The 22,322-nt window shown below is 34.8% G+C and overlaps 5 long non-coding RNA genes across 5 annotated transcripts; 2 read left to right on the top strand and 3 right to left on the bottom strand.

The window, feature by feature from the left end:
- Positions 1-468: 468 nt before the first annotated feature.
- On the top strand, positions 469-2,156 carry LOC126054645 (uncharacterized). The gene is made up of 3 exons (XR_010276897.1): positions 469-769; positions 1,210-1,327; positions 1,741-2,156. It is a non-coding gene; the product is annotated as an uncharacterized LOC126054645 (long non-coding RNA).
- A 95-nt stretch (positions 2,157-2,251) lies between these two features.
- LOC135117422 (uncharacterized) lies at positions 2,252-4,160 on the bottom strand. The gene is made up of 3 exons (XR_010276896.1): positions 4,030-4,160; positions 3,034-3,163; positions 2,252-2,400 (listed from the first exon to the last, which is right to left on the bottom strand). It is a non-coding gene; the product is annotated as an uncharacterized LOC135117422 (long non-coding RNA).
- A 462-nt stretch (positions 4,161-4,622) lies between these two features.
- LOC135117365 (uncharacterized) lies at positions 4,623-5,989 on the bottom strand. The gene is made up of 3 exons (XR_010276849.1): positions 5,883-5,989; positions 5,618-5,729; positions 4,623-4,714 (listed from the first exon to the last, which is right to left on the bottom strand). It is a non-coding gene; the product is annotated as an uncharacterized LOC135117365 (long non-coding RNA).
- Positions 5,990-7,746: 1,757 nt separating this feature from the next.
- Positions 7,747-9,535, bottom strand: LOC135117452 (uncharacterized). Its single transcript, XR_010276921.1, has 3 exons — positions 9,441-9,535; positions 8,831-8,927; positions 7,747-8,098 (listed from the first exon to the last, which is right to left on the bottom strand). It is a non-coding gene; the product is annotated as an uncharacterized LOC135117452 (long non-coding RNA).
- Positions 9,536-18,500: 8,965 nt separating this feature from the next.
- Positions 18,501-20,302, top strand: LOC135117358 (uncharacterized). Its single transcript, XR_010276837.1, has 3 exons — positions 18,501-18,645; positions 19,378-19,489; positions 20,100-20,302. It is a non-coding gene; the product is annotated as an uncharacterized LOC135117358 (long non-coding RNA).
- Positions 20,303-22,322: the final 2,020 nt, after the last annotated feature.

Here is a 22,322-nt window from a genome sequence, read left to right on the forward strand (position 1 = left end):
ACTATTTATAGAACTGCAACGTTGCTAAAGTTGTTCTACATTCCCGAACAAGTTTTGTTAAAAATAATCATAAAAGTTCATACTTGTACCGTGCACGTGTAATTGAGCAAGGATCGACATTTTAATGCTTACTACCATTACAATAAAAGCTAAAGTAGTTTGGCAGTCTGTGCGAAACTCTTTTGGACCGATATAGGTGACCTTCAATGTAAAAGTGTTCGAGTAAGGCCTATATTTACCAACAACATACTTACCAGTTTTCCCAAAACAACTGTTTAGATACTTTGGACATGCAAATTATAAAAGTAACAGTTGTTAGCCGATTTCAAATAATGTTTAATAATAATTAATTCAGATTAGCAAAAGACTACACCTGGAATAGTAAAGGTGGCTTGCAAAATACCTATTATAGGTTGTATTTTTGGACTATCACCAAGCTACCTCAATTCATGACCTACTTATTTTTTGTTTTCCTGAAAAACGATTATGTTGCAACTGTATTACAAATGCACTTTTCACTCTATACTTAGTTGTTATCAAGAATATTTCAGGTTATTCTAACCAGTTGAATACAATTTTATCTTTGCCAGACTAACGACTGGTTTTACAAACAAAATATATTATGCTATTACTAAGGTATTTAAGCCAATTATAAAAGACGATGCATGCTTACTTTTAATATCAGTATTGGTAGACTAAAATAAAAAGATGTCGTTTTTTGTGGTGTTCATAACTATTTTGACTCTCCACCAGACTTTCACAGCAGCGCGTGAGTATTTATCTTAGCGTAACGTACCTATTCAATTATTATTCATAGGCCGATAACACAGAATTTTGTTCTAGTAAATTCACAAAAAAGTAGATCGTGCAATATTCTCCATGTGTGTCCTAGAAATTGAACAGGTCAAAATTTCAAACTTTCTCCAAGATAGGTTATCTAGAAAATTCGGGTACCTACTCAAATACTTGCTTAAACTGTTTCAAACCATATCAATGATATAGATTTTCGGTCTATGTTCGCATTTGAAATAAAGAGTCGTCGGTATTTATCTGAATCCGCTTGTTACAGTAATCGTTACCAAAAATAACCAATTCGGATAGCCATATCCTCTTAATATAAAATATTTAAAAAACCACCAGCCAAGCTCGAAGCAGATTATTGTTTAAAAAAATATTTTTGATTTTATGAATTATTTTTGCATTTTTCAGAAATTGAAGGCAATTCGTCTTCAAATAATCAAAACGCCTCGGGGAATATTATTACGGGCTCAACTGTTGACGGAAATGCACTTGTTGGCAATACAATAACCACTTCTACACAAAGACCGTAAGTTTTACATAATTTTGTATTTTTGCACTATCCTTGATAACTTACTGATGCTATATTCTAAATAATAAAATGAAGCATAGGTGTATTCAATTAACATAGTATTTTTTTTGTGAATCGCAAGTTTTTTACTCTGTAACGCGTATAAGTCTCCCTCTCGAGAGGGAGACCAAGGAAACGCTGGAGGGAAGACTTGGACAGCTTCCTCTCGGACTGGCCTCAAGCAGCGATGGATAGAGAAAAGTGGAAGGCTTTGGGGGAGGCCTTTGCCCAGCAGTGGGTCAGCATAGGCTAATAAAAAATAAAAATAAAAAAAACGCGTATAAATATTTTTGAAATATCCTTTGAAATATGCAGAAGTAGTAAAAGACCAATTTAAAATATATATAATTAGGTTTTTATCATGATTACAGATGCGGCATATTACAACAATTTGCAGCAATATTCCTGCCGGGCGTTTGCTAAAGTACCAAAATACTCTAGTTAAGAATATAATATAACTTATTGAAAGATGACTTACTGTTGATTATTTGAAGAATACTAATGAATATAAAAATAAAATTCCAACATCGTAACTGAGAACGTCCTCTTTTATGGAAATTCTCATTAAAAATAACTGAGTACCTTATGAATGACATGAATTTGCACACATCTGTGTTGCTCTCAAAGTTTATTCAGGAGACTAGCGTTCCGAGGGTCCTACTTGTCGCACCCGGATAAAGACTAACTTATAATATATACTCCAGAATAAAGTAGCCTATTGCCCTAATTCTATTGGTAAAATATTTATTTTAATTTAAACTAACAATTCTAATTCTAGCTGTTTTCCACCGCTTTCTTTCTTCTTCAATTCTTCAACATTCATTAATGTTATACTTACTACTAAAGTAATCAATTAATTGAAATCTTAAATAAACACACATACTTTCGAATAGTTATTTAATATACATAGTTAGGTACTACTTATTATATAACAAAAATATTTATTTCACATTTTGCATCCATATCTTGATGTTCCCTGTCAGCATTTAACACTGGGCACAAATATTGAAATGTACTTTAAAAGTCCGCATCTGAAAACCAAAAACAGGTTACTTAGCATATTTTTAATAATTAAGAGCATATTACTAAAATAATAAACATTTCTTAAACTTTATGTAAGTCAAGGTTATGGGACTAAGGGCTCCAAAAGGAACATGGTGGGTTTTAGACAGCAAGAGTCTGATACTCCCTCACGATGCACCCACAGCGGCAGGGGCCATTGTCCACGAGGAAAAAAGGCCTTGTGCTCACTGACGGTACATTAATAACTTTATTGCCATACATTAATTTTATAACGTTATGCATTGTCTACAAACACTGTGCCTTGGTGACTTATGGTCGCTGGGTCTAAGGTGAATTAAAATTCACTGGATGATTAGGTCAGATAAGGTCACTATTCAATAGTGAGAAAGATATGCTTTAAGAAAATCTCAATCTCTGGGTCAAGATTTGATAACTTGGAGGAACTGAAGGCAGCTCTCGCTTTCGGTGGTTGCGGTTTTTAAGATGGTGGTGATAGTGAATTAAGATTCACTGGTAAAGGAGGTCAGATAAGTAGTTGCAATTCAATGGATCTTGAACCCGAACTGAATATAATATATATGTACGTATGTAGTTGGGCAATGTCTAGGCAGATGATTATGATAAAGACTTATATTCCTTACGGTTTATCACTGTTGTTATTATTTCCTTCGGTTCTTGTGATGGTAAACGCTCCTTCGCCGAAAGTCGAGCCTTCCACGATACCCACTGCAACACTGCCGCCCGAAGAATGCGCAATACCGCTGTTTGTAGCTGAAACACGAGACATTTTCAGTGTTACAAGATATCTCATAAAAAAAGCTGTCTTATAAAGAAGTGGGAAAGAAAAAAAGTAAAAAACACATTTGTTACACGGATGGTTCTTAGACCCAAGTGCCGATACTTACTTTGAAAAGCTTTAGTGTAAGCTCTAAATATCATAAACTTCTCCCAGTACAACCCCTATCTATTAGGCAATATCACTAATATGAGTTCAGCCGTGAATGAGTTACAAGGAAACTCGCATTAAAAATAAAATAAGTAGGTATCTACATAAGTATCAATATAGTAAGGATGTAATTTGAGTTCGTTAAACTGCACTTAATTAAATTCATTGACATTTAAACGGCAGTCACAATTTGTTTTGTAAACATTGCAAAAATGCAGGAAAATTAAGTAAAATATTAAAAACAAGTAAATGCGACAAAACTGGTTTCTTGGAACACTTTTGGAATTTACATAATCTAACAATGTCACCGATTTAAATGAAGGTATTTTCCTTAATCAATACGTTTGAGATAAAACACAATTTTAGATCCTGCATTACATATTTTTTATTTAAAAAATATGTAATGAAAATAAATGTGCTATTGTTAGATGTTTATTCATCCCTATAATTAATATACTTTCACCATAACATCACTGAACCGATAAAGTTGAAATTTGGTATAAATGTGGGATTCAGAAGCCGGTTATAGGCTACTTTTATTCGAGTGCACAAAGTATATCCTTCGTGACTCGAGTCTTAAGTACTAATAGGAGAAACATATCTGTATTTCACCAGGTACTCTAGGATAAATATATCTGTATTTTTTTCACCACAATATTATTAATAAAAAAAAATATAATAATTAACTTACCTGGAGCTGCCTGAGAATAAGCAAGAACCACAAGAACTAAAAACGTCACAAAGCTCGTCATTTTGTTCAACCAGTCTGGTAAACACTAAGGATACTTTGATATTCAAACTCCTTAGACCACATAATTTATCTTTATAGAGTTGGCAATACAAGTTTTTATTATCCTTATGTTGGTAAAAGATTAACTAGTTTGCTTTAAATGAGTATGAATGTCAATAATGAATGTTTGTTTTTTTGTATCCAGTGAAAAGGATCAATAGGTTTTTTTTTAAAGTTTATTGTAATAATTTAAACTCGAGTTTTACCTTCCAAGAAATACTTAGAAAGTACATGTAACTAAGAAAAGTTACGTAGGACTAACCATGTCTGACCTTGAATCGAACCTACACACTCCTTTAATAGGCGGTTCTTTTAACCAGTAGGCCACTAGGACTTACATTATCATACCAAGCGATCCTTATTTGGTCTGTAAGGATACCTACTTCGACAGTTGTTCTGTTCATAATTAATGCAAAAACATATATTTATTAGCAGGTTTATTGTCTCATCTTTTTTGTATATAGGTACGATTAGGAGTAAAGAAGAAAACATGATTGTCTAATTATACCATTTAATCCTCAATTGTTAATGATTGCAAGGAATGTTCCACACAAGAGATGAAATCACGTCATGTAGAATGCCGCATCTGAAATGAAAAGAAGATCAAATTAACAATTAAAAACATAAACAAAAACAAACAAAAAACACGCATTCTTTGTGTGTAGATTTGAACTCATAGAAATTTCTTTTAACAAAAGAAGATCGGTACAGACGTTTATAAACTAAGCAGTTAACATGAGTATATACTGAGTAAACTATGAAAGCTGTCTGTCATTCACATCATAACTATAGAACCGATTTTAATGAAATTTAAGAAAGGAAAAACATACTTTTTGTCCCAATCATGGTAGTTCCCTCGAGACGCGGGTTACAGCGAGCACTAGTCAATTTTGGCTTTGTGGTCTTAGAATGAAACAAAAATAAAAGAAAAATGAAGGAGCAAAATGTTTCTTTCAATCACATTAAATATATCGATAGTTCCCCGTATTATTGTGTTATATTAGGATAAATAGGATTTCTTATTAACCAATAAAAACAATGAAACATGTTAGTAAAAAGCTTAATTTTATGGGTAGCATGAGTACGTTACTATCGGTCCGTCGTCTGATCTCTCTCCGGTCCCGTCGCGCTATGAGAGTGAAGGAATAGTGAGTGCACCTGTGTCTGCGCAGATGCTTGTCCACTATAATAATACGTCCTGCGCAGCTGGACGATCCTCTTATATGAGAACAGCCGTCGTGGCCAGGATGCCATTATAGGCATCAACTCCGCGGCTACGGGTTGTTCGAAAGAGTTACCGCGGCCCTGGTACATAAAAGCCGGCCCGGTTTTTAGTCAGCCTGACACTCCCTCACGGCTGCTAACTCACAGCGGGAGGGGTCATTTGATGATTTTTGACGTCGTGAAAAAAAAGCCATCTACTCCGAAGTACTTATTGAAGTACTTCATGTTACTGCTAAAAGTTTAGAAATATGAACTAAGTACTTACGAAGCGGATCCAGATCCACCAGCACTGAATGCGCTATCTCCGAAATTCGAATTCTCTACGACTCCTGAACTGGCACTACCTTCAGAAGCAACCACATTGCCATAGTTTGTACCTGAAAGATGTAAAATAATGGGTATAAATACAGGTATCCACTCAAAATAATGTAATAAAATTAGAAAATATAATTTAATCTGCAGTTGGTGCGTAGGCATTTTCCATTTGATGTAGATATAATATGTAATATAATTTTTAAAAAATAACAAACCCGGGGCTGCATTGGCTGGGCACGTAAACGTAAGAAGCACAATGGCCAAGAATACCAAAAAACCTTTCATCTTGTTAGATTACTCTCACAATACTGACGAAAAAATGCCCTATATACCAGATTATATACCTACACATGCTGAAATATTATCAATTTTTAACAGCCGTTTGTTAGGTACTATTTTATATCGTCAGTAATGCCCTATGTATTTTCCAAATTTCTCACAATAACGAACAGTGCCTAAAATGAAGAATCAGTGATTACATTATCAATAAAATATTTTTTTTTTTTATATATTGTGGACTATTGTGTAGGTACATACAACAAAAATAAATGTATTGGTGGAAGATTGAAGGTATAACTTTAACATCTTCGAACGTTTCACTGAAAAAGTCTGTATCTCATTAGGCATCTCTGCGATTAGAAACCTAATATCATGCTAATGCAGAACAGAACTAGTTAGCTGTCAATGGCATTCCACAACATCAGAATACTGAATGACATCACACTATAAAACTTCAAGGGTCTTTATAGGGTCCCGTTTTACCCTTTGGGTACGGAATCCTCAAACAACGAAACACACGGTTGCATGATGCCCCATATTTCAAGCTGGCCCGACGGTGTTCATGTGAAAGGTTTGATCGGATTTCACAGAATTTCACACTAGAGGATTTTGTCGTCCGACACACGGTTTCAGGTGCCATCGCTTGAATCAATAGCAGTTTATATTTTGTATCGTACGTGTATGGGCAACTATGCCTATATAAACGTGGAAAATCTACTATTAAAAAGTGAAAGCTCTCTTAACTAAGAAAAGACACGCCTATGGCGATGAATTGCGGTTCCATGTGTGTGTGAATCATTATAAAGTTATTTAGATTTGCATATTTAAACAAACAGGTATGCACGGCTACACATCAAGCTAAAGAACCAGTTTGTCTTGGACTCGCTTTATATCATCTTTCTACGAATTGAACGGTCAGCTTATACTAGATTTATATAGTTTGATGTGTAGCCGTGTGTACAATGTCAGAGCTACTTTATCGCGTATATTGCACCTATCAATGACCGGCCATTTATTATAATAATTACACTATTATTTCTTATCATCCTGTCTCTAATGTCGACAGGAAAACTGAGAGTCAAAATGACGCATTCAATAAGGAAAGGGATTTCTCGGGAAACATATCTATCTTTTAGAATATTCTCCACTTCCAGTCATGAGTGATATGGTAGGTAAGAGGATAAATGAGAAAAAAAACAGTTTTAAATAGGTACTTTAATTTTATGTAAATTAACTTCAAGCTTAATTATGTCGAGTATAAATTGCGTGCTGTGCTTTGTTGTTTTTTTTTTAATTAAATTAGTATCATCCATCATCCTGCTGTCTTTTCCCACTACAACTATGTTTTGGTGGGCTTCCAGTCTAACCGGATGCAGCTGAGTACCAGTGTTTTACGTGCAGTGACTTCCTATCTGACCTTCTCAACCTAGTAATCCGGGCAACCTATATACGCTTTGGTAAGACTGGTATCAGATTCACTGGCTTTTGACTACCCGTCACGACTACCAAAGATGTTAATTGACAGCGGGACCTACAGTTTAACGTGCCCTCCGAAACACAGTAATTGGTGTCCAAGATATACTTGAGAGTACAAACAGACTTAGAAAAGTTGCATCCATACTTGCTTGACCTTAATTTCTTGACTTGACAAATTCGGCAATATAAAGTTTTAGCCCCTATGAATGTATGCCACAGAAGCTCATGCATCCAAAGTGGGTCGTCAGACTTTTGAACGAAGAAAATTGGTTGACGTTGTGATAATCTCACCACAAAATCAGAAGGTTTTCTTAATAAATGAAGTTTTAAGCAATGAGTTTATTTAAAGTTATCCTTAAACATTTTCTTAGAATCGAATGTTTCCTCCACTCTTCTTCTACTCTCTTTCTGCCCTCTATGGCTAGTTGTGTGATTTTTTTCAAAATTGTAGAACATCGTTTATAAATGTATGTTATACCGGACTCTCGATTTATGAAAAGCGTCCTTAAGCTGTATTTATTAGCAGGTTTATAGTCTCGTCTAGTTTGTAACTATGTGTGGTAGGAAGGAGTAAAAAAAACATTGTTATCTAAGTATACCAACTAATCTTCAATAATATTGATCGCAAGGTGGACTCCAAAAAAAATCTGCAAGCTTATTATGCAGGAAACTGCGTCTGAAATGAAAAGAAGATCGAAGTAAGAATTAAATAATACCAAAAGTTGTTCCCTGAAAATAAAACTTTAATATGTATTAAAAAAAAAAAAAAAACAAGATAAGCATAGACGCTTATGAACTCAACAGTTAACATTACGTACTACTAACAGTATATACTGCTTAAACTATGAAAATTATCTGTCGCGCTTTCACGAAACATTCGGGAAGTTACTCCCTCGGGACGCGGGTAATAGCAAGCACTAGCCATGTTTTTCTCTGTGATCCCGGATTGAAACAAATATTCAAATTAATATTCCAAAAAAATGAGGGAATAGAATAGGATAAGGAGTAGAATCCTTTTTTTGTCTACTCTATAATCTCATGAATTTAACAATACTCCACGTACACATTTTTATTCATATTCTATGTATGTGTTACAGTATTACAATAAGACTACTTAGTAAGCAGTAAAACAATAATGAAAAATTATAGTAAAAAGCTTAGGTTTTGGTAGTGTGGTACTATGAGCACGTTACTGTCGGTCCGGCGCCTGTTTTCTCTTCAGTCCTATCGGGCTATGAGAGTAACGGAGTAGGGAGTACCCACACTTTTGCCGGCGAAACTGGCTGATCTCGCTATATGACAATAGCTGGCGTGGTCGATAATCGATGCCATTACATGCATCAACTCCATTTATTGCAGTACTTCATATTGCAAATAAAATCGATTAAAAATATTACTTATTACTTACGAAGGGTTGTACCAGTATCCATCATTTCTAAATGTTTCTAGACATAAATTCGAAGTATTTATCACTTCTGAACCAACAACATGGCCATAGTTCGTAGCTGAAAAATAAAAAATAATATGTATTAGTACCATCTCAATAACCCGGAAATCGAACATGAGACCTCAGTCATAGCAGTCGCGCTTGCGACCACTTAACCAACGAGGCAGTCAATATTATAAAAAAATCGATTTATTAATAAAAATATAGGCACACTGATTGTTTTTTCAACCAAAGGCTAAGCATTGTTATAACGACAGTTTATTAATATTTTTTAACTTTACCAAAACATCTGTACCTACCTAATACAATGTCTCTGCAAATAAAGATTCTATTCTATTCTATTGAGTACACTCCCAGTTGCCAGTGATCGGGAACAGTTTTTACACCATGTGTGATTTAGAAAGTTTCCCTATGTAATTTATACAAACTAGGTATGAACAAAAATATTTCCTAATGAATGAATATAAATGACGAACTTTGAAAAGTCGCTTTCTTTGTCCCAAACTATGCCACGATTTTAATGCGGTTTTTTATATATAGAGTGATTGAAAAGGATTTTTTTATAACATACCCGGGGCTCCTTTGGCTGAGTACGTAAACGCAAGAAGCACGATGGCCAAAAATACCAAAAAACCTTTCATTTTGTATGATTGCTCTCACAGTACTGACGAAAAAATGGCATGTATACAGGATTATAAAGCATATGCTAAATTATTATTAACAGTATTAGTCGATAACAGCCATTTGTTATTATTTTGATATCGTCAGTTATGCTTTTTGTATTTTCCAAATTACATTACCTACACGGAATGTTTAAGAAATATTGTTCGTGGTGTCGCACCGCGCTATAGGCGGTTACAATTTCCAAAATATTTTTGAATAACGAACTCTAAAAACCAGCCAAGTGCTTGGGACTTGTGCACCACGTTCCCCTTTACTCCGTCCTTTTTACCCTCTAGGTACGGAACCCTGAAAACGACGAAACGCACGGTTGCATGATGCCCCGTGTTCATGTGAAAGGTTTGATCGGATTTCATAGAATTTAGATCGTTTTCACACTAGAGGATTTTGTCGACCGACACACGGTTCCAGGTGCCATCGCTTGAATCGATAGCAGTTTATATTTTCTATCGTACGTGTATGCACGACTATGTCTATATAATACGCGCTATGTGCCACCAGAAAAGAAGAAGATGATTGGCCAGTACAAATTGAAAACGCTCTTAGGTAAGAAAAAAAAGACACGCCTATGGCGATGAATTGCGGTTCCATGTGTGTGTGAATCATTATACAGTTAATTAGATTTGCATATTAAAACAAACAGGTATGCATGGCTACACATCAAGCTATAAAACCAGTTTGTCTTGGTCTCGCTTTATAAGATCTTTCTACAAATTGAACGGTCAGCTTATACTAGATTTATATAGTTTGATGTGTAGCCGTGTATACAATGTCAGAGCTACTTTATCGCGTATATTGCACCTATCAATGACTGGCCATTTATTATAATAATTACACTATTATTTCTTATCATCCTGTCTCTAATGTCAACAGGAAAATCGAGAATCAAAGTGACGCATTCAATAAGGAAAGGGGTTTCTTGGGAAACATTCTATCTTTTAAAATATACTCCACTTCCAGTCACGAGTAATATCGTAGGTAAGAGGATAAATGAGAAAAAAAAATACTGTTAAATGGGTTCTTTAATTTTATTTAAATAAGTAAGTAAGTACTTCAAGCTCAATTATAACTACTAACAATAACTGTTAAAATTAGTATCATCCATCATTTTTCTGCCCTTATCAAAATTTTATATACAGCCGGCGCAGCATGTTTTCTCCTTCCATACTCTTCTATCTTTCTCGTCTTTCACACAATTTTTACATCGTTTCTTTAGTCGTCCTCTACGCATCAACGTTCATACCCAAAACCTTCCTTACAAGATAATTTTCCGGCTTCCACGCTTCCGGCACAGCTTTTCTTAATAGTATTTATTTTGAAATTATTATTACAACACATTCTTAAGTAAATTAACAGATACATCGTTACAATCTAGGTCGGTGGTAATATAATTAATATTTCAATCAGCAATTTAAGTTCCACACTTTCGAAATAAGTTTTTGCAGTATGCCGCACCTGAAAGAAAATAAAAAAATATGAATAAATGAGGGAATATATAGTTCCGTATAATTTCTATTATAATTGTAAAATTAGGATACTGGTCTTTTTTATATTTGGTTTCTTTTAGTTTCTCATTTTACTAAAATACTAAGCTTACAACATTGAACGGGTTTTAGAGAAAAAAATATGTATAAAGTAAATCCTTGTACAGCATACAAGGATTTACTTTATACATTTACTTTACATAAAGGATTTACTTTACATAATTTTAAGCCAACCCCAACATAGTTGAGAGAAAGGCTCAGAAGATGATGAGTTAGTTGGCTTATACAGAAAGAAAGCTGGAAGAAGCTGAAACTTATAAGCGCTTATCGGCGCTTGACAGCGCTGGTAACCCGCGCAGGAAAATATATGAATACGCGCCGATAAGCGCTGACCGGCGCCGATAGCTGGAAAATTATAAGCGCTTATCGGCGCGTGTTCATATTTTCCCGCGCGGCTTACCAGCGCCGTCAAACGCCGATAAGTGCTTATAAGTTTCGAGCTTCTTCCAGCTTTCTTTCTGTAAACTTTTTATACTAAGTCTTAGTTATTTTTTATACTAAAATAGTTCTAATTTCCTTACGATGATTTCCGTGTGCCTACGCTGAATGCTCCATCTTTGAAACTTGAGTTTGCAACAACTCCTGAAGCCACGCTGCCGTCCGAAGCGTGAACGTTTCCATAGTTTTCAGCTGAAAAATAAAAAAAATACACAAATATAAAATAAATATAGGCCGGAAGATAGGCTAGGACATTCCATAATGGACTATCTTATCATGCCGTATTTGAACTTGTTACAAAGGTCTTGGAACTTTGACCGACTTTTATCAAAGCTGGGTTTTCATACGGTTTTTAAACTATTAAGTCATTGTCTACAAAATTTGTCATCTGGATTATTAATATACCAAGTTATCCTATCTCATGAAAGTGGATGAGTAATGCTTGTGTGTGTAAATTGTACATGCATATTGTCTTTGTATGCGTTAACAATGGACCGCTCAGTAGTGGCATAGACACCGAGTCTAATCAAGACAATGTGTGTGTATATATTTACACACAGAAGTAGATATTTCCCACCCGCTTTCGTCAATTTCTCATTAAGCCTTTTATTTGTACGTTTTATGACGTTGCCACTAGGTATATACCTACTTCTGAAAACAGGTTTTTAGTATTATGCACATATTTATTACATGTCTAGAATCATTTGCAAAGAATGTAAATCATGGGTGTACTATGTAATATAATTATGGTTTACATAACCAGTACAATTAGCAAGATAATACAATTAATTATATGTAATTAATTATGCATGATTTTGCAGCGTGCGTAACTAAACAAATAAATTCTATGCCTTTACATAACTTACTATGTATGTAATAAAAATATGTGATCTTAAATAATTTCCTTTACCAGTATAATATGATAAAAAGTCTACCAAAACACAGCCGTCAATGCTTTCGCAAACATATGTAAATCGGAATCTAAAATGTTAATCAGCAAACAAATTAGAACAAGCATTTACCCACTTATTAACTTAACACGATGACCTCCTTGTTCCAGACAGACAAATTTTTATTATTGTGTCTGGCACCGATGATAGTTAAAGGACTAACTCAAAAATAGCACTCATTTGTTGTCAAAAAAAAAATACAATAAGTATCCCAAAGCTTACCTATGTTAATTTTGGTATAAAGTATTGGCCAGCATTTAAAACTGGGCATTTAGTTTTTAATTTATTTATATATGTAGTTAAAGTTTATATAGAAAATGACTTACCCGGGACGGCTAATGTGTACGTATAAGCTAGAACCGCAACAGCTAGGAATAGCAGAAATCCCTTCATCTTGTTCGACTAGTTTCGCAACACTGATACAAAACAAGCATTCCGTCTATTATAAACTGGCTAAGCACCCCGGTTTTCCACGAAGCATACGTACTACTAACACTATATGAACCGACAACAAGTCTGAAATAAGTATATTGAATTGAATATACATAAAATACTAGCTGATTCACGCAGTTACATCTGTGTCCCGGGGGAATTTATTCACGTAACTGGACAAAATATAGCCTTTTACAAAACATAGTTACTCGGGAAAAGCCAGCCAAAGCTTTTCAACAGTGAAATAATTTTTCAAAACGGTTCTTTAGTTTCGGAGTCTTTAGGATACATACAAACAAATTTAAATGTATCCTCGATATTATATTAGTATAGATAACTATCGTAGTTCTGATATCAATTTGCTCCAGACAGTGTTTCTTGTATGTATATATTTTTTTATCAGACATCCTGTTTGTAATTTTATTTTTAGTGCTATGTTCCCGCGGGTTTTACCACGACCTGGGGAAATTTCTTCATCAATCTGATTATGTATTGCAATAAGTAGGTACCTATTAAGTCGCTTCCCACAGACTGAGGTAATAAAAGTCGTAGGCTATTCCAAAACTTTCATGCGTTATAGGTATACCGGACGGCCGGATTATAGCTGTCTTACTTAGGTACAGGTATTTTAGAAAATATTTTTTGAAACTATATACCTTTACTTACTATATTATTTACCCTTGAAAATGCCACTATTATTTGTTACGTAGATATCAAAACGGCTAGCGCATTGTTTAAATTAGTTTTTTTTGTTACTCTGCTTATCTTTTACTTAGTTATTTAATAAAATATAAAAATATTTTTTTGAATTCCCTAAGCCAGTGGGGAAAACCTCTCTTATTTTGTAAAGCCGTTTGCAGTTCTTGAGTTTATCGCATTAAGTTCAAAGGGTCAAATAAAGTAATAGTTAGGGGAGTATCTTACATAATACTAATAAGCAGCGTAATATTATATAATTATGCAGTGATGCAATAATATCATGAATATAAACAAACCTTATCTCTTTGGTGTTAATAATGAATCATTATTATAAGATGGACGTAAATATTTGCAAATCCTATTCGTTTATGTTTGATTTAGGGCTCAATTTGCGAGAATTTTGTTACTTATATAAGACCAATCGTTTTCCAACCACTCTGACGGTTCTGCAATCGTAAATCATTTGCAGACAATATGATTCATTATTGAATTACAGTAGACAATTTCCTTTTAAATTGATAAAAATGTTTTTTAAACAAAAAGAATCGGAAAGCCACATACGTTTCAATCGTGATTGAGTCGTGATTGAATCTTAGTTGGATACAATCGTATGTTGCTTAAGTAAAATAAGCGGAATTAAGCCCCTGCTGTCGTTATATTATTCTCTGAATTCAGCACTTTACTTTAATCCAACCAAGTCAAATAGCAAAGATTTCATGAGTGTATGTAAACATATACCATCCATTTTAGCTTACAGAGAAACAGATTGACAGTAGGTATTACCTGCTCATTGATTCTGCCTGTCGAACTTTTTACCAATTTCGTGGGGTCGGTTTCCAGTCTACCCGAATGCAGCTGAGCACAAGTGTTTTACAAGTAGCTTTGACCTCATCAAACTTCTCATTGTTTTTTTTTTAATAATAAAATAATGCATATTTTGAGGGATAGGATTTCGATATAATTGAAATAATGCACAGCATATCAGCGATACAATTTATTCAGTCTTAATATAAAAAGAACTTATCACTAGTAGGTAGCATAAACAGTGATATGTGAGTAAAATACTTATTTTATTATTATATTCCGTTACTTCGCAGTTTATTTAAACCTTGAATTACTTAGTCGAAATAGTTGACATATTGTTTTTCAGCATTTAACGCTCGATATTACCTTTGAAACTATGAGCTCTAATATGCCGCATCTGAAATAAGAGAAAGTGAAAGAATAAATACACGAAAAAAAAATATGGTGGTACTAACGCTCAATCCTTCTCCGTGTGAGAAGAGGCCTGTGCCCAGCAGTGGGACGATAAAAAGTCTGTAACAGTAACAGGTGGTACTAACAAGAAAACTGGTAGGTATACATACATATAATGGAATATAATGCTTAACCGATTTTCAATAAAAAGGACCTCGATTCCTTCGTGGCAATTTTAATTTTTGTAACATACAATGACGTAATCAAAGAAGATTACGCCAATTGAAATTATTCTGAACAAAAGAGAGACTGCTTGGTTTATGTTTTGGTTATCTGTACTTTTGCAAGTACGTGTTTTAGAAGTTTGCTCTCACAATAAGTTTTTTTTTAAACATTAGCTGTAGGTACAGTAAAAGGTAATTTCTTACGATTGGTTTTTCTTCGCTCCTGATACAACTCCAACAACGACGCCTCCTCCCGACGCTTTAATATTGCCGTGGTTTTCATCTGAAGAAAAAATAAAATAAATATATAGACTGAGGTTTGCGGGATTGTTGGAAAGAGTTACCGCGGCCCTGGTACATAAAAGTCCTTCGACAGAACACGACGGTTTTTAGTCAGTAAGAGTCTGACACTCCCTCACCGCTGCTAACCCACAGCGGGAGGGGTTATTTGATGATTTTTGACGTCGTTAAAAAAAAGGTATCTGACCGAATACAGCTGAGTACCAGTGTTTTACAAAGAGCGACTGCCTATGTGACCTCCTCAACCCAGTTACCCGAACACCCCAATACCGCTAGGTAAGACTGGTTGTCAGACTTACTGGCTTCTGACTACCCGTAACGACTGTAGGATGTTCAATGACCGCCGGGACCTAAAGTTTAACGTGCCCTCCCAAACACTGTCATTGATGTACAAGATATACTTAGAAAGTACATACAAACTTAGAAAAGTTGCATTGGTTGCCTGTCCTGTAATCGTACACACACTCATAATTGAGAGGTTTGTTCTTAACCCACTCATCTCGACTTACCTACTATTAAAATTTAAATCGGTATTAGGTAATTCATAAAGTAACATCCTGATAACATTCATGGTCAATTCACTGATATGAGAGTGTTTTTTATTTTTTATTTATCATTTTTATATAACAAAGGGGTTCCCTAATTACATTATAACATTTATGAATTCTATCGGGAGGATATAAAATAGGTACACAAATACTGAATTCGGTTTTTATACTCTATAAATACAAACACCTACTATGTATTTATCATTTGAAAAATAAGACAACCAATAACTGTTTTTTTACTGTTTTACAATTACCAACATACAATCAGTTAAATAACATAAGAATAAAACTTACTTGGAGCAGCGTATGTAGTATTAATATAGACAAGAAGCACGATAACCAGGAATAGCACAAAACCTTTCATCTTGTTCGACGGGTCTCACAACACTGAGTCAAGACATCTGCCCATTTCAATACAAAGTTACTTCTAACATACATACTTATATAATGAAAGAAATAAGAGCAACGTTCAGATACTGTTGATCTTTTTTTAGGCTCGTAACAGTGGTTAGCAGATAAGATTTATTTAAACAAAACTAAACAAAAAAAATGAACGCTTTTGACGCGTATTTGAGTACATCGTATCTTGCATTCGAATAGTGAGATACAGGATTTTTGTTATTTGGAACCACCCTATTAGGTACTAGATTTATATTGTTAAGATGAAAGCAAGTAACTGTTAAGCGGGTGTATTATTCAAGATCTCTCTGCTATCTTTTCTTATTACTATGAATGGGTAACTATTGTTACTTGTTACATTAAAAGTTCTCATGATATGAAGAAATCAGGTACTTAGTAAGAGAGACAACTAAAACAAGTGACTGCCGTATACATATTGATTTATTATCAGCCGAACACAAGGTGGGCGCAGCCACGCACACATAAAACATCAACTCATATATCTAGAAATATAATAATGGTATAAAAATTTGAACTGTAGTCACATTTTATGTGCAATTTAAGTCCCACACTCTCGAAATAAGTCTTTGCACGACGCCACATCTGCAATCAAAGAGAAAGATTTAGAAATTATATGCACTGACTGCATTTTGTAATCGATATCATTTATTGAGACAGTAAGCCATTTATTGTTCCCCAGAGTCAGAAAATTAGAGTGAAGGCTCACTAAAAAGTTTAATTATAACCAACTCGGACTAACGCTCAACAAAACAACCACATGAATTTTAATTATTTAGGGCTCCCAAACAAGCACAGTTTTGCCCTTAATCATCAATTTATTAATTTAAGCTCCTTTTGCAATCGACTCAAGTGTCATAAACGTTTGTTGGATTTTATTTTTGCTAAAATCTTGTTGGATCTGAATTTGGTGTCATATATTTTTCCTTGTACAAAAAGAAACAATATTTTTCTTACTTTTTGCCTCGTCCCGATGAGCTAAAGGCACCATCGCCGAATCTTGAGTCGGAAATAGCCCCAGAGCCGATCGAACCATCCGATGCCTTTACTTCGCCATAATTGTCGGCTGAGGAAAAAAAAATCATTTTAATATCATGATTTAATATCGGTAACACTCGGGACTTCAGACAAAAGAAACATGAGTAAAGAGTTTTACTCAGTAAGTGTTGAGGCTCCGGGATTATTCGTAAGAGTTACCGCGGCCCTGGTACACAAAGGGCTCAAGAAGGAACATGGTGGAATTTAGTTAGTAAAGGTCTGACTACAACAGATTTCCTCACGCTGTACCTACAGCAATTCGATCATTTGCCACAACAAAAAAGAAAAAAACTGTGGGAAACTATTGGTGGTGCTGACCAATGTAATTGCCGTGAAAAAGTGTTCAGATAATGAGCTTAACTTGAATAAACGTAGATGAGTTTGACTTTACCATTAAGATGTATATACTTTTGTATTTACCTACTATTTTAATAAAGAAAAATAAACTACATACCTGGCGCAGCGTATGTGTACGCAAGAAGCACGATAACTAGGAATAGTACAAAACCCTTCATCGTGTTCGACTAGTCTTACAATACTGACGGAAATCTATCGTCGCATGTATTATATAACCGGTCAATAGTAATTATATTCTTAAATATATAACATAAATTGTAATTGTAACTAATGAGTAATATTTATTAGATAATTTTCCTACTGATCATCAAAGTGCCGACATTTTCCGTTAAAGACATTCTTATCTAGGAATGGTTTACTTTGATGAAAGAGAAAATCAATTAGTAGTTAGTTAGCTATATCTAAAAGTGACTTTTTGGAACGGAACTACGTCTACTGCTAACGATTCGAGTGGTTTCTAGTTTGTAGGTATTGAAGCTGAATATAAGTGTTTTATATGAAGCGAATAGTAAAGATGAGCCACAATTCAGCATACCTTCTGAAACTCAAACGATCCATGTGTTAATACGATTTCATTAAAGTGAAATAACATTAGTAGATGTATTCTATCTAGCAATGAATTCAAAAGTAGTAACTGCGACAAAAGGTAAAACATTTAAGTTTGAGGAAAAAATAACAATATCAAAAACTTTAATATTTACCTATCTCATTTAATGCTTTATGCAAGATGAAGAATCCAAGTTGTTATAAAGATATTATTTTAATAACAATAACAATATAATAATGAAGTATTTTGATAATTTCTTTATAATATTCTTATCTCTCTTTAATTTACATATAAACGAGGCACAGATCCTCAAGCGTCAGTATTGTGAGAGCAGTCGAACAAGATGAAAGGTTTTGTGCTATTCCTGGTTGTCGTGCTTCTTGCGTACGCGTACGCTGCCCCACGTAAGTGTATATTTAAGCATTTAACGGCCTAGTAGTGTCAACCTGATTTGTATTGAATTTCATAATATGTTTTTTCCTATCCCCGTGATATATCCTACAATGTTCGGGTCGTGTAGATCTGTAACATAATGTCATCTGACGGAAAATACGTCGAGCGTATCGAATATGTACAAACGACTTTCTTACGTATCATCAGTTAAGTATGAACGGTCAAGTGTTTTTCTACGGATTTGTCTGCTCTGGCTTTACGCGACGCATGTCCGTCATATATAAACCTTCCCTGAATTGAGAATTAAACATCTAAAGTGTGTTTATCTGAATTCTATTGAATCCTGCAATATATCTTGCTATTACAGGATTTAACCACAAGTATCCCTGTATAAATTAATTTGGTATATTTTTCCTATCCCCGTGTTACGTCGTGGAATGTTCGGGTCGCGTAGATTAATAACCACGCTGTAAAAAGATGAAGATACTTCGATTTGTTCCTTAACTTATTCTGCATGTTTTCCTCAAGATGATTTAAAGCAACTTTACTGAAGTTTTTTAGCATAATTGTTGCAGGTTGTAGGCACATGTTTCAAGATGATCTTAATCCGAACCTTCGGGTCCGAAACTTAAATTAAAACGAAACATTGTTTTTCACCTTAGTGTCCCATTCAAATATTACACCTTATTCTTCATTAATATTTTAGGGCTTTACTAAAAAACTAAAACATTTTGTTTTTACAGAGGCACCAGCTAATAATTACGGTCCTGTGTCAGCACAGGCCGGCAGTTCGGCTTCTGGAGTCATTTCAGGCTCAACCTTTGGAAATGACGCGTTTAATGCTGGTGCTAGAAGGTAAATATTGAATAATTTAATTCATGATCCAGTTCCCTATAGTAAACCTATTTTATAACCATAGAATTTTTGGAAACGTACAAATTCAGGTAATCTCAATCTCGAATGATACGTTTGGATATGACACTGTAATGCAAAAACTAACGAATAGATTTTAATAGAATTTGGCACTGAGATATATGGTACTTTGCAGATAGAGATATTTAAGGTAGAATTCCGTGGATCGCGGCTGTCGCGGGCCTCGGCAGCGGCGCGGCGCCATACATTTTCATAGGTTGACTATTATCGCGCGCGGCCGACGACTGTCGTAGGCAGCGCGCGGCTGCGACAGCCGCGATCCACGGAATTCTACCTTTACCTACCACTTTGTACAAATAGCACATTTCTTTCGGGATGTGTTAAGCCGGGAGAAAGAAGTTATGCATAACTAAACTCAAAGCACGTACCTCTGAGCGAAATCGCAATCGAAATAGTGTAAATATAGATAATTCTAGAAAGAAGAAAAGGCAGAAGACTTTAAAGCGGTCCCTTCGGGAGAAGCTAATTATAGTTTCAAAAGACCAATGTACGGAGAATTTGAGTCTTGATTAATTCTTTGTTTCTGTTTCAGACCGTGTCCTCTTTTCCAAGCACTGTTCGTGGGTTGCTGAATGTACCATAAGGATTCTGTGAGAAATGGCGAAAAAATGGTGAAACTAAAAACCGTATTTTAAGTGATAACTTGTTATTAGCACATATCTATAAAACAATAATGTAATCTAGGAAAATGTTTATATTGTAAACAGAAAATGAAAATAAACGATTATATCAGTAGTATCTGGGTATTTTTTATCACCAAAAATAAGATGAAATTAATAGTCTCCAATACGGGTAATATTATTATGCAAGTCAAGGAAAAGCTAATGCTTATCACATGGCTATAGATATTAGCTACTAGTTTTGACTGCCTCAGTGACCTTGTGCCTTCAGACCGCCTAGTGGTGGTACGCGTGATTGCTGTGCATGAGGTATCGGGTTCGATTCCCGAGTCGGGCCGAAACCGCTTTGTGGGTTTAAATAACATTCACAAAACACACCGAAGCTTGGAAGTTGGTGATTGATAAACTCGTATATCGGAGAACACAATGTCAGCACAGCGCTGATAGCACCTTACCACGTGATGAGAACCTCGTGAAAGCTGATAAAAGCATAAAAAGTAATTTATTCTAAGAAGGTGAAAGTCAGAAATTTTTGAAAGTCTACAAAAGACAGCCCTCAAAACGCCCGCCCTTCATCACTTCCTATGTGTTTTTGCTGGGAAAAAGAAGTGGTGGAACAAACTCCCCAGCAACACAGTTCTATTTGTATGGTAAGAGGAACCGTTGAAAAAATATTACAAATATCATTACACTTATAAAATGTAACACTTAAAGTTCTTTGTATTAAAGAAAAAAACAAGTAAATATTTAATCACGTTGGCCAGCATACTCCATACCCATACCTATTACGCAAGCAGATACAAAAAAAAGAAAGAAGTTTAAAAAAAAGACTAAAAAGTTACTATAAGGTTGTTCACATTTGTCGTGTAGATTCTGCAATCATTGTGCTGATAGTTGTTGCAGCCAATGGCTTAACCCGTTTTGCAACAATTTATTTTCTATTGTTCTATAATTAGCGGCATACAAGCGGCTTATAGCCAAGATCGATATATATCGATAGAAGCAGTGCCACTCGAAACGGCATGCATCGTCATCAGGTGGTTTCTCTCTACCTATCTATCTTCTCTCCGGGTCTCTCAACACCGGTAGCATGAACCATGTTCCCGATGCCGGTAGTGGGATAAAATCTTTTTATTTTAAAATGTTTATTTTTATAATTAATACTAGCTTCTGCCAGCGACTTCGACCGCGTTAGAGTCGGACTTTGTGCAAAGAGAGGAAGAAGTAATAAACTCCAGCCCATCAAATGATCTAAATTTGTAATTTGAACGAATATTTAAACAATACCAAAATAACTAATACTTACATCCCTACTAATATTATAAATGTGAAAGTAACTCTGTCTGTCTGTCTGTTTTTCTGTCTGTCTTTCTGTCTGTCTGTCTGTCTGTCTGTCTTTCTGTCTGTCTGTCTGTCTTTTCTTCACGCCTTAACTACTGAACCGATTTGTGTGAAATTTGGTACAGACATAGTTTGGACCTTGAGAAAGGACATAGGATAGCTTTTATTACAAAAAATAAAATTTATTCCGGACATACAGCGCCATCTATTGGTTAAACTAAAAACCTGCCGGAAGTCACTATTCCACGCGAACGAAGTCGCGGGCAAAAGCTTGTATTTTATAAAATAACGACAAAAGAAGTATTAAAATGATATTTAAAGACTTAAAGTCATCAAATCAATTATTGTCAATAAGGTCGACCACTCTGAACGTCTATTCGCATCAACAGCCGAATGTATGAAGATCGAGCAGTCGCCCGCCGCGTCGCGAACCGCGTCGAATGCGACGATGTTACACAAAAATAATCCTAATAGCATGATTCGGTATTCACGCGCAATGGCTTATTATGGTATTTCTTAGCGTGAAAAGTATCCTATAACCTGCCCAGGAGTATGAAGAATAATTGTACCAAGTTAGTTAAAATCCGTCGAGTAGTTTTTGTTTCTATAACGAACATACAGACAGACAGATAAACCGACAGACAGACAGACAGACAAAAATTGTACTGATTGCTTTTTTGGCATCAGTATCGATCACTAATCACCCCCTAATAGTTATTTTGGAAATGTATTCAATGTACAGAATTGACCTCTCTACAGATTTATTATAAGTATAGATTTAAAAACGTGAATTT

This window comes from Helicoverpa armigera, chromosome 10 (assembly GCF_030705265.1).
Source record: "Helicoverpa armigera isolate CAAS_96S chromosome 10, ASM3070526v1, whole genome shotgun sequence".
Classification (NCBI taxonomy): Eukaryota; Metazoa; Arthropoda; class Insecta; order Lepidoptera; family Noctuidae; genus Helicoverpa; species Helicoverpa armigera.